Source organism: Limulus polyphemus, unplaced genomic scaffold (assembly GCF_000517525.1).
Source record: "Limulus polyphemus unplaced genomic scaffold, Limulus_polyphemus-2.1.2 Scaffold528, whole genome shotgun sequence".
NCBI lineage: Eukaryota > Metazoa > Arthropoda > Merostomata > Xiphosura > Limulidae > Limulus > Limulus polyphemus.
Window position 1 is genome coordinate 191,690 of NW_013666138.1, and position 13,230 is coordinate 204,919.

The following is a 13,230-nucleotide window of genomic DNA, read 5'->3' on the forward strand; positions in this document are numbered from 1 at the left end:
GTTTCTTTGGTGTAGTATTTTTGTAAACGATATCCTTTAGAATCCGTTCGTCTGTCTTGTATGCAGTGGAGAGTTGGTTTTTATAGTAGACTTTGCATGCATTATAAACATTATTTTTTCAAAGTTTGGTTGAGTAATTTTCTGTGGTGACAGGGAATTCAAAATATTTCCACATTGCTGATCTATAAAGCATCGAAGAGCTCTGATTTCAGGTTCTTGTTTTTCACCTTGATGTAAATGCAGTTTGCCACTTGGCATTGCATACTACACATACACATTGCATACTGGGATATACCATGTACAATTTACTACAACCACAGGATCATAGAGCTAAGCCTTTTTTTATGATTTGCATTTGTAGATGAATAATTGTGGCAGATCAAAAATGTAAACATACATTTGCATATTTATTGTTGTATCTCAATACATAAGCTATGTATCTGTACCAGTCATTTTACAAAATATGGCAATATATTGTTATATCCCTCATCTTAATGCATAATGGTTATAAGTAACTACTTACTTTATATTTCTGTTAGTGCAATGTGTGTGTGACAACAAATGGAAAATTTGTATTTTAGTGAAGTTAAATCTATAAAGCACTGATGATTTGACAATGTGGTGGATTTTGTTTTCCCAAGTGGAGTGGATATTTAGGTTGTGTAAGTATATGTAGAACTAATATAATTTATTTCATATTTACATATCACTGTAGAATACAGAAGATTGAGTACATCATATTAAAATGATTTTGGATCCTTATCACATCGTTACTGACAATTTCAGCACATCTGATTATTCACAATCTGAGAAATGAGTATCTTGACAATAACATGCTTTCCATTGCGAAAGTAAGACTGTCATGACCAAACCACATTAATCCTTCCTGCATACTTTACATAATTCACCTAGTGTACAAAATATTGATGATTTCCAATGTCTATAGGCCTGGCATGGCCAGGTGGTTAGGGCACTCAATTTGCAATCTGTGGATTCAAATCCCTGTTTCACCAAACATGCTCACCCTTTCAGCCATGTGGGCATTATAATGTGACTGTCAATCCCACTATTCGTTAATAAAAGAGTAGCCCAAGAGTTGGTGGTGGGTAGTGATGACTAGCTGCCCTCCCTCTAGTCTTTCACTACTAAATTAGGGATGGCTAGCGCAGTTAGCCCTCGTGCAGCTTTGCACAGACTTCTAGAAGAAAACAAAACTAGCATTCGTTTTAACATTCTTATCTGAGAAATTCTTACGTGCCAGGCCTGGTGACTTGACTGGCATTTAATCGTATGGACCAACAGCATGAATATCTGTTTCATTCTCTAGCTGTTTGAAGTATGTGATGGTTGAACAGGAAGTATGGCTTGAACCCTTATCTTTGGGAATTCATACCCTGTTGGTCTCATTACGAGATGGAGACCCTTTTTGATTATGTTGTGTGTTGTTGCTTGTGGCAGGTGGATGGCTTTTGCCGCTCATCTTCATGTTCATGAATTCTCTCCTCTTACAAGATGCTGCACTTAGCTTACCATGGTTGGGGTATAACTTGTTGCAGACCTCCTCCTTGATGGTACTGCTGTCTTACGTTGATCCATATTCCTTTGTTTTCCGATTATATTAAGCAGAAGAGATATACCCATCTAGGAAATTGCAAATCCCCAATCTGAACGTATCTTTATGATCTGAGTATATGAATACTTTGTATTGGAAAGGGCTGTTACATTCTGTTCCCAAAACTGATAAATATTTGGTGGCATCACCCCTACTCATGAAATGTCAGAATGTAATCCTCATACATGCTGTTCCACTGGCTTTATATTAGCTGTGGTTATCACATGACTTGTTAATTTGCATATTCAAAATTGTTTTGATATAATGTTCTCAACCCTGCACCATAATAAATATAGAGAAAATAATCTGTTGTGTGAGTTCATACTATTACTTATGCAATAATTCAGGTCAAATAAAAACAGTAAATAAACATTTATTTAGTGAAAAATATGTGCAGTGTATAATCAAGGCTCAAAGACTTGTATTGCTTATTGCCAAGTGCTAAGTATTTTTGTCTGAAAACATGAGGTAGCAAAAAAAAGTGTATTTGTGTTCTAAAGACAGTATCAGTCAAAGAAAGGACAATGTATAAAGTTATCATACATGCTATACTGTACAGTGTCCACTTTTTATGAGAGCTACATCTCTACAAAAGTATTTATACAATATGGTATTATGTATGAATGTGTGTATATTAGTTTTAGTATATATAGGTTACTTTGAATTTCTAAATGCCAAATTCAAATCAGGTTTTGAATGTCCTTTATGTAATGCATTATAGATATTATCTTATCCAAAATTCTCCATTCTCTCACCTTTCACATGACTTATTGCACAAATGCCAGAGAAACTACATAAGCTTTCCTGACACAAGTTAGATTTTTCTTGTTGACATGCATTCTGTAAGCTTTGTACCTACCCTTGTTTCCTCTCCCTGATGAAGACACTTCAGTTAATAGAGAAAATTCTTTAACTTCTTCAAATTTTTTGGAAAAATTGAGAGGTTGGAGACCTGTGATTGATCTGGATGATAAAGGTTAATTTCCAAGATTTTAATCTTCATATCTTGATTCATTCATCTGCAACCTATTTTCTTTGTTTTTGTCATCAAGAGGTGATTAGTTCATGGCTTTTTCATTTAGCCTGGCTTTGGCTATATGTACATGTCTTCTGTCAAGTAGTCAGGGCCATAGCCACTCATCTCCATTGACTTAACATCAATTTCCACTTTAAATAGACAATTGGCTTTTTCTTGCTCTGTTGTACACTTAATTTTCTATGTTTCTTGGTTAGATTATTCTCAGTTGTACCAATTCAATGTTTGTCCATCTGGAATTTTGGGTCAATAATGTTCAGGGGATTCTTCAGCCATCTGCTATGATGCTTCAAACAATGGAATTTTTTGTGCACAAACTTATTTTACTCCTTTCACCGAAGACGTCCTTTCTACTTTGAAGGTGATAGCTTCATGTTTCACAACTTTCTTCCCTTGGTTCAGGCTTGCATATACTACCTCTGATGGGATTATGCCTCCAAGTAGCATTTGACCATAGCCCTGTTATATCAGAATAATTAATTCCAGACTTTTCATTTTCCAGTTGTGATAAACATTTTGGCAGATTCTCTTTTTCAAGATTGCTGGCTTATCATACAGTGGTCTCTCCACTGTTTGACTTTCAGTGGTTATACGAATGGCTAGGTTGTCCATTGATCGATGCCTTTACAATGGCAAATAGCCATATTCTTCCATTATACTGGTCTCTAGTACTGGATCTAAATTCACTGGTAGTGAATATTTTGTGTTAAATTTGGAAGAATCTCTTCCTTTATGCCTACTCCTCTCTGCCTGCCCACTGTGTTCTTACTGTTTTTCATCTTTCTCTCTGGGAACCAATCCCATTACCATCATGGGAGCTTATAAATAAACCACAAGCTGTCACTATTCACATCTTGTTTGTTCTCAATTTTGTTGTATTTGTTTCCAAGCTTTTCATCTACAATTCCCCTGAGTTCTTGGACATTGTCCAAAGTGGGACTTCGATGTAGTGTTACATTTCTTAATTTCTCATTGTGAACCCCCTAGCAACTTGATTGCTTTATCCTCTTTCCCTCAAGATGTATTTTTTACTTTTGCTTGGATCAGGTACAAGACCTTCAGATATCTATGCATCATGGCCCTTCTTTTTCTTGGAAGGTTCTACAATCACAACCTTACTATCTAAGATATGGGCTGTGAGGGAGGATAACTAGTTTCACACCCATTGTGTTACCTGTCATGAATTATCAAAATTATCATTGTCATTTTTTGTGACCCATCAGGGCTATTTATTATTATCTCATGTCCACTGAATCATCCTAGGGCCCTTGAAAAAGGTGTTTTTGTACCTCATGACAAGTTATATTCTTCAGATCTTTATTCAAAAATATTAACATATGGGCCATCAATATTGATTGTCTTTATCACTGTGATATACCTGTCACCTTAAAAGTGTAGTTTGGGTTTCATCTTGCCAAATTTGACATTTGTTGATGTCTTTTGTGTTCTGGTCACAGTGCCTATTGGAAGAAATTCTGCAAGTCAATATATGAATGACTCTGAATACATTTGTAAATTTACTCACATCAAATCAGCTGTCTCTTCAGCTCCATGATTTCATTTACCTTCTGTGATGATAGTCCAAGCCAGGTGTAATCCCTAATAGGTAAGTTCAATTACACTGTTATACACACACTAGCAAAAGTACCCAGCTTTGCTTGGGTTATTAGGTTAATAGTGTGTGTATTCTGTACCCATTTTAGCATAAAAAGTATAACTTGTATACTTTTTTTTGCTATAAAACATGACATAAAAGCCATAGTTGGAATGCATTGTTACCAAAATGCATTGGCTTTTCTATATATATATTAGAAGTTATTATAGAAGGAGCCACTTCTTTTGTATGTGGTTTTTTGCTAGCTTGTCTCATTAAAAAATGAGCATGCAAGTGGATAAGATAAATAATACTCAGATGTACACCCTCAGAGTTCACCTGGTATGGGTGCAAAATTTCAGGTTTTTAGGTTCTTTTTTCTTGAAGCTATGGCAGTCACAGTTGTTTTCTATGTGGTTTTTCAATAGCTTGCCTCATAAAAAGATGTGCATGTGTATGGATAAGTAATAATACCCAGTTACATGCCTTCAGAGTCCACTTATTGTGGGTGCAGAATTTCAGGTTTCTAGGTTTTTCCTCTTGAAGCTATGGCGATCACACACATACAGACATGCATGGGCGCTTGCTCATGTATATACACATGTATATCTGTCTGTCTGTGATTTGTATTTGTAATATAAGGAACCACTTCTCTTCTTTGTGGTTTTTTGCTACCTTGCCTCATTAAAAAAATTTGCATGCAAGCACGCATGTGGATAAGTAATAATACCTAGGTGCACACTATCAGGGCCCACTTAGTATGTTTACAAAATTTCAGGTTTCTAGGTTCTTTCCTCTTGGAGTTATGGCAGTTACACACACACACAGACAAACAGACATGCCCTTTTATTCTTAAAGATATGAAAAATCTTTGCAGCTCTTGTGTAACCTGAGATTCCATGTTTAACTGGTTTTATCCAGTCATGACACTCTTATGCTTCATTTTTACTCTGCAATTGTCATAAACGCTATTCCACCCTCTGCTCTAGGGCTCCATGAGAATGTTATTCTTTCCGGAACTGGACAGAGGATGCCATTATGTGGCAGATTATGCCTGAGTTGGTACCTTTCCTCACTCCACGTGTGTGACTTTGCATAGCTTTTGGAGACATCAGAGACATGATCACCATTTTATAAATGATTTCTCATATCTCCAACAATGAGGGGATATACCATACAGCTTAGTTTTAATTTTTCTTATATGGTATTTCTTTCATATTCACCTCAAGTTGTTGAGCTCATCCTCAAAACTACCTAACTCTTTTTGATTCTCCCTGCGTGGCTGCTGACAAGTCTGGTTTTGTGACTTTGATGGCCTTTTCAGTCTTGGATGATCAAGATTTTAGTCATAGGAATATGTCCAGTTTTAATTAATTACTGGTCTGCTCCACTGAGAATTTTCCACTGACAGGTACAGGACAATGCTTTGTGCTCTCATCCTGAATACCTGTCTAGCCACCACCTGGGAGAACACTTAGGTGCACGTGCGTGTCCATAAATATATATATATATGTAACTTTTTTTATTTGGAGCTACAGCTAGTTAACATTGTTAATGGAATTAAATGAACCTGTCTAAATTAATCCAACTATAAATTGAAGGAACTTATTTATTTCATGAACTTATTAGATGCATGTAGGTTTATTTAATATTCAACATGAGTTTCCACTTGCCAGTCTGTTAGTGTAGCATCTTGTTTTCAAACAGCAGGTGGCAGCATTTTAAAAGTAACTTTCTTATGTATAAATGTAAATTATTATTCATAAAATTCTTTAGGTGCCCTATAAATGGCTTGTAATTAGCCTGTATTTAAGCTGTCATAGCAACGACTGTTTTATTAAGTAATGGTTTGAGTTTACTTATTTAAGAGGTTGTTTTGAGTTAATATATCTTGTCAAATAAAAGGGATTATCTTAACATCTCATGGTGATGAAGAATAAGTTTCATTTACTAAAATTTCAATAAAATTAATACACGTGCGTGTTTACAGGAAGAAATGTGTTGTTAAGTGTCTTGTTTAACTTATAAGTCACACAATGCCTAAGATCAATTTTCATGATTTAATGCAGCATTCATTAATTGATGACTGCTTTAGTAAATCTTTGGCATTTATTTATTGCTGATATTTTTTAACTGTAGATCAGTATATGTTATATCTTTTCCATTCCAAGTGTGAGAGTGAAAATAAAAATTTTACTCCTGGACTTAATTGTGTTATAAGTAGTTGTAGGAGTTTTTGTAACACATAACCTAGAAATAAAGTATGCAGTAACACTAAATAAAGATGCATATATAGATTTATTACTTTATTCTGCTTGTAATGCATCTAAACATTGGTGAGCTTTACTTATAGACATTTTCTGCATGTGATCCCATGACTTAAATTTAAATTGCATAAATATTTTTAAAGTATACAATCATAAGTTGTAAATTACAGGTTATTTTCTGGAAAATTCTGATTGGTTGACACTGGAAGGCATAATAGTTAATAAAATAATTTAGATATTGTACACCCCCTTTCTCTTATAGTATGTCCACGATCATCCAATCCATAAAGCTCCTTAGAAAATATCAAAATATATGTATCAATTTTTGATTGGTTGGTCCCAGATGTCTTTATAACTGTATATGAATACTGTCAATCTGTAACTGCTAATACATTAGTAAAATAATGTATATAATATTAATATACAACATACACTTTTCTACTTATGTAAATACGTATTCAATTAGGTATAACTTTAAAGTTTATACACGTGTTCATGAGTTTGATCACCATCTTACCCATATAAAGGACATTTAATACAACAGCCATGTTTGGAATGATGAGGAATTTGTACATAAATTAAATGATTGCACTTCTACACCTGGTACAGGTATAGAAGACATTCTGGTGAATTAGAAGCAGCATGCTTCTAGTCTACATGTATATTAATTCCTCGTACATATTGATCTGCTCTACAGATACAGATGGATCAAAACATGGCCTATGCAGTTCCCCAGAGGAATGATTGTTAATTTCCACAAAAGTTTTGTATTTATGTATTGTACATACTATAGAGAAAGAAAATATAATTCTATTGATTTCAGTTTAACAATTACTTTTATACATGTACAACATATAGAACATAACTAAACACTGAACAGTCCAAAGTAAAGTTGAAGTTAGTATAGTTTGAACGTAGATTAAAAAGAAATTTATAAAATGTATGATCATCTGTAGCACAAACACAATCTAATGCTGAATACAAAATAATTTACTTTTTTAAACATGATATAGTAATTTAACATATCCTGTCCTGTAATTTTTTATGAGACCTTTTCAAACATATTAGTAGCATAATACTTTTTTTTTTATTGTGAAATATTTGAAGTAACCAGGTGAATGACAATAAGAAGGTAAAGTGCTAATTTTTTCACCATTCCTGTTAACAACTTCTCGGGCAAAATGTGCAATAAAAGCACCACAATATACATGTTGGACAGATAAAAGTAATTGTTATTTAATGAATTAGCTAGTGTATTTTGTAACTGGTGCATGTACAAAATTCCTTGATTTTTTTCTGCACTGCATGTCTTTTACTAATATCAAATTAACTTTTTGCTTAAAAAATCATACTACACATAAAGGGATCTTTTGGACTTTGTGTGAGTGCAATTATGTGCATTACCTAACCTTTACAGCACAGAGCTTCTCTTTATGCAAACACTACATACTTTTTTCTTTAAATTAATACAGATATAGATTATGTTCAGTTTCATGCATAATAAATTAAGGACAACATAACTTTGAATTGCCAGAACAATATTCAATTAAACTCAAACTTATTTTCTTTTCATTTGTATTTTTATCCATTTCTTATGTCAGCCACAAAACAGCTATATTTGCTAACATAATCCTGTGAACTAAAATGCTTGGTCTATTGCTAAACCTATTGGCCTTTTCTTTATTAACCAGGTGGTAGTTTATTTGCAGGAAGCTTTGCAAATAAAAAAACAGAATAATCTAGCATTGATGAGGAAAATGTGACCTTTAACTTTTTGAGGTCAAAAATGTTATGGGATAACACAGGTTGATGATACTGATCTATCAGTTTGGGATTGAGAATGGTAACCTTTGTAAGCAAACATACCTTGATTTTAATGAGCATTTGTAGGCCCTCATCATCTATTTTCTATGGGCTCCTAAGGTAGACATGGTCCACAGGTTGGGAAACACTGCCTTAGAATGTCACATTGAATATTGAAACAACTAAGAAGCTAATGAATTATGTTTAGATTAAGAAAAATTTCACTACAACTTTACCAACAGTGTATACAACATCTAATCCATTCTTGCTGTATTTTTATAAATCAAATAATTGCTGAGAAAAACCAAAGTTCTAAGGTAGTCAACTGCTCTTTAACTTTTTTGAGACCTGGATGCATCAGTTCAACAAACTTGTTATATGGTTTGTTAAATTTCAGTGCAAAAACTAACAAAGTGAAATAGTTTGAAACTGAATTACTTTCTACTGGTTATGTAACTTTTGTAAATAAAATGATATTTTTATATGTGATATATATGTATGAATACACAGCTTTGAAATTTCAAAAAGATTTCATTATGACATTTTTTTCAAGAATTAATTAAAAATGCTTTTTATCTTTGTTGGTTTTAATTACTGATTTCTATGTCTTCCTACATTCTTTAAAACTTCCACATAAAGTATTTCTGTTACAAACTGTACTTTATTTTTTGTTTGATTTACGTAATTCTTCAATAAATTCTGAGGTTCATGTTCCCACTTTGGGTGTAATACCTTTAGCATTATTTTCACAGGCTGTAGGTGGGGGAGACCCATCATTGGATTTCTCTGCTATTATCCATCATGAGATTGATCGTTATATGGGTCAGCCGCCTTCTTCTTCTGAACTTGCCCCACTAATCATCCTGAACAAGCTGAACCTGTTCAGGCCGATAGCCTTTTACACCACCAGATTTTGCCATGTTTTTCTTTACCTTTCCAGAATGAGCTAGGTTTACTAAAACGTTTTTTGACATGATTTCTCAGGTATGTTACATTTTATCCAATTCCCTGTTTCCTATGACTCCTTATTGCCTCCATATTGACTTGTTTGTCATCTTTGGCTCTCACTTTACACACTTTTACACCACCAGATTTTGCCATGTTTTTCTTTACCCCTCCAGAATGAGCTAGGTTTACTAAAACGTTTTTTGACATGATTTCTTAGGTATGTTACATGTTATCCAATTCCCTGTTTTCTATGATTCCTTATTGCCTCCATGTTGACTTGTTTGTCATCTTTGGCTCTCACTTTACACACATGATTTCACTGTAGTTGGGTTTTTCTGGGTTGTGACATGTTTTTGGTCATGTATCTGAGACTTTGGAATCTTGTGTGTAATCTGTGTATCAACACTCGACCCTTTCCTCTTTGGTTGCACATTTTTCGCAGTTAGAGCCATGACACACCCCTATTCCTTTCCTGTCCTGGTCCTGATCTAATCATTCTCATATTCCTTCAAGGGTTTCTCATCTCATTATTTTATTTAAAGTTGATGGGCATGTTGCCAATAGTACCAGAGACTAACCAGAAGGTTCCAGTCCAGTGGGAGCTTGACTATATTATATTGTTACCCTTTGGCAATCTTTCACTACAGTTCCATAGGTTCTTTAGGTTTTATCAGAGAGACCTGTCCTACTATTTCTTTCCTCACCTCCTTTGTCCCTTGTACCCTTTTTCCTTCCCTATGACTTGGGATTCTGCCACCAGTCTGCATCTGCCCAAGGAAGTACAAGATTTTCTGTCTCTACAGGCCATTGCACCTGTTCACCATCTTTTTCCAGGCTGTTTGTTGTCCTGCCACATTTTTATTTTCAATCTTCCCAGTTTTACCTTGGAGTCATTTCTCCCCCTTAGGTGGACTTTGTCTCCAGGTTTATTGATGAGAAAAAGGTATGTCGCGAATGATTATTTGCATATCCCGATATTTTGTCACTCACAACAGTCTCTTTGGTTTATTCCCCACATGGTGGTTTCTCTGTTTGGTGCACTGCCCTTCGAATTTGCTTCTGCCAGGTATGTTTTTTGAGTATTCAGAGCATTTGTTCATCACTTATATGCTATTGGGTTACACTTTCCTTTTTCTTTAATTGACTGGTTACTGTTTGCTCCTTCCAAATAGGAGTCCGCTTGTTACCCTTATCAGCTGTTCCTGGAGGTGGCTCTAATGGGCTGTTAATCAAGTTGGAGAAGTCCTTACTGTGACCTATCCAATATCTTGTTCATTTGGGTGTTTTTTTTTCTACACTCATCTCATATGGTCCTGCCCTTCTCCTCTTTGAATCTGTTTTATGGGTTTTCAGTTCGATTACAGCTCACGATGTTCTATCGCTTTTGGGGATGTGATCTTCCATGGTAACCCTTATCCCCTTAGGTCAGGCTCATAAGCAGGCTCTTTCATGGGCTTTTCACGACCAGTAAAATTTTGCAGGGATCCTTTGTCATCTCTTATTACCCTTCCTCCTACCCTTGTCATCAATTGGTGTTGGTGGTCAGATATGACACGGGTGTCCAGATTCCTCCTCCTCATCTGGTTTTCCACATTTCATGAACACATTCCTTCGGGTTGTGTGGGTTGATCAGCTGGAAGATTTAGGGCTTTTGGTCAGTGGCCAAGAGGTCTTATCCTACCAATGTTTTGGAGCTTCTCATCTAGTAATGCTCCATTTCGACTTTTCTTCAGTGGTTACTTATCACCAGGATGGCACCTGTTCTCCATCCCTTTGAATCATATGTTGGATCTTCTTTTTGGGCCTACACCCTCAACCAGATTCAACACCTTATCTTTTCCCTGGTGTCTCATCTCTGTCGTCCATTGGAGGAAATTCTTCAATTGGTCATGTGGACCACACCACATACCTTCATCTTTCACTATGTGCACTGGATTATTGTCTTCCACCTCTTGCCATTCTTCAAAATTTGGTGAGACTGTGACTGGGGAAGTTATTTTTTTGTATATATCTACTTCTTATTTTTCCCCTTTTTTTCTTTATGGACTCCACTTTGTGGCAAGTCGTGCCTGTTCAAGTATACTTAAACTAATCAAATCTGCACTATAAGGCTATGATGTCTTAACAGTTATGCTTTCCATGGCCACAAAATGCACACTCTTGAGATGGGGTGTTCCACAAGATCACTCATAGGTTTTTCTTCATGATATATTTGCTTTGTTAATATGCCCATTCCAGACCATACTAACTCATGGACTTCATGAGTAAAGCAGAAGGGGATAGCTGCTCATCCCTGCAGTTCTTTAGATTGAATAAATCGGGAGTGATCTGCTTTTCAAAATAGGGTTTTTTGTGGTCATCTGTTTAACTGTCTCCAGTGTTGACATTCCTCCAGACTCTCCATTGTGTTTTCTTACAGTGGAGTATGGGAGTCCTTACCTCTTTCCAGTTTTAAGTTGCTGGGGTGGTGTAACATGGAGGCATCCTCCTGAATGTGATAGTGATATATGATACAAACAATAATGAATCCATTCAGTTAAGAGTAGGGCAGTGGTGTTCTGTTGATGCAGAAGATGATATATCATCCAAAATGGCACTCCATCTCTGAATGGTGTCTATCTGAGGGGATGTTGTAGCTTTGGAGTGAGCTGTCAAAATTGCAGTTCACTCATTTGATTGGGATCCCTCATCCTACCCCCATATGGATGTTGGTTCTCAATCACTGAGTTTTGGATTCAGAGTTTGACCAATCAACATAAGTCCTCACACATGTATTATAAGTGTCTTTATTCCCTCACTCAATTGGACTCATGTTCACTGCTACCGTGTTGTGGGTCATGGTGGATGAACATGTAGGTTACTACAGTTCTTCCTCTTGCACTATTCTTTGAAGATTTTTCATATACTGAGTATGTTACTATGCTGGGGGTGGTTCCTGTCTGACTGGTTTTGAATGGGATATTTCACAATACAGGGATATCTTTATTATTCTTATCATTTGGATGTTGGGTTCCCGGATCAGTAAAATGTTTTATTGCTTTGTTATTATGTGCCCTGTTCACAGATCGGTGGGTATGATATCTTCTTCCAGTCTGCTGAACTTGAGGTGAAGACAGTATGATCCTCTTTCCTACACTCGCATGGATGTCGGTTCCCAATGGCTCAGCTTTGGATGCAGTTGACTTGTCGTGTACAATCCGTTGTACCCTAGCCACTCTACACCTTGAAGCACATCCTTTTTTACTCTCACCCACATTAATGTCATCACAGGGGTTGAGATTCAGATATTAGGTGGTTTGGATCTCTGTCTAACCATTGTTTTCTTTCTTTTGGATGTATTCCATTTTCTGCCCATGTCTACGACACCTCTTTTCACAGTGGGCATAGTGTATACCTGGTACAGAAGTGGTTCAGTCTCCCATGTATGATCATCAACTGTGAGGATCTCCCCTTTTAGGGTGTTTTTCGGATGCTTTCGAAGGATGCTTCTCTCTTTCCCTTGCACTGGTCTTTATACCTACTCAATGTGGGATTCAATGTTTACATGAGTGAAGGTAAAGTACCATATAGGAAGTTATAACTTACTCTTCCCACCTTTCCTCCCTGCTAATCACCAGTGCTTCCTTTTTCTACCAAAACTTGAAGTGATACTTTGGTAGAATCGAATAGAGGGAGTTGCAGGCATTAGGAGAGTGTGTTGCACACCTACTGGTGGAGGGTTGTCGCATGATGATTTACATGTGAGACATGGTTGAACCACATTGATCATGGGAACTCAAAGGCTTGTGGCATGCAAAATAAATTTACATAAAGAGGGCAGCACTAAACTAGAATAAATTTATTTGAAGAGATAAATACCTATTGGAACTATATTTTTAGTACAGGAAAATTATAACTTCAGATGAAGTATAAAAGGATAAAGAAAGCTTAAAAAATCAGGACTGTAATTGTAGTGAAAATTCTTCACAGG

General features: G+C 35.8%; 1 long non-coding RNA gene across 1 annotated transcript in view; it reads right to left on the reverse strand.

Annotated features, from left to right (window-relative positions):
* The window catches only part of LOC111085650, an 18,393-nt gene extending 6,908 nt beyond the window's left edge, over nt 1-11,485 (reverse strand). Inside the window, exon 1 of the long non-coding RNA XR_002610456.1 lies at nt 11,408-11,485. This is a non-coding gene — a long non-coding RNA (uncharacterized LOC111085650). The remainder of the gene's footprint in view (nt 1-11,407) is intronic.
* Between the last annotated feature and the right edge of the window lie 1,745 nt (nt 11,486-13,230).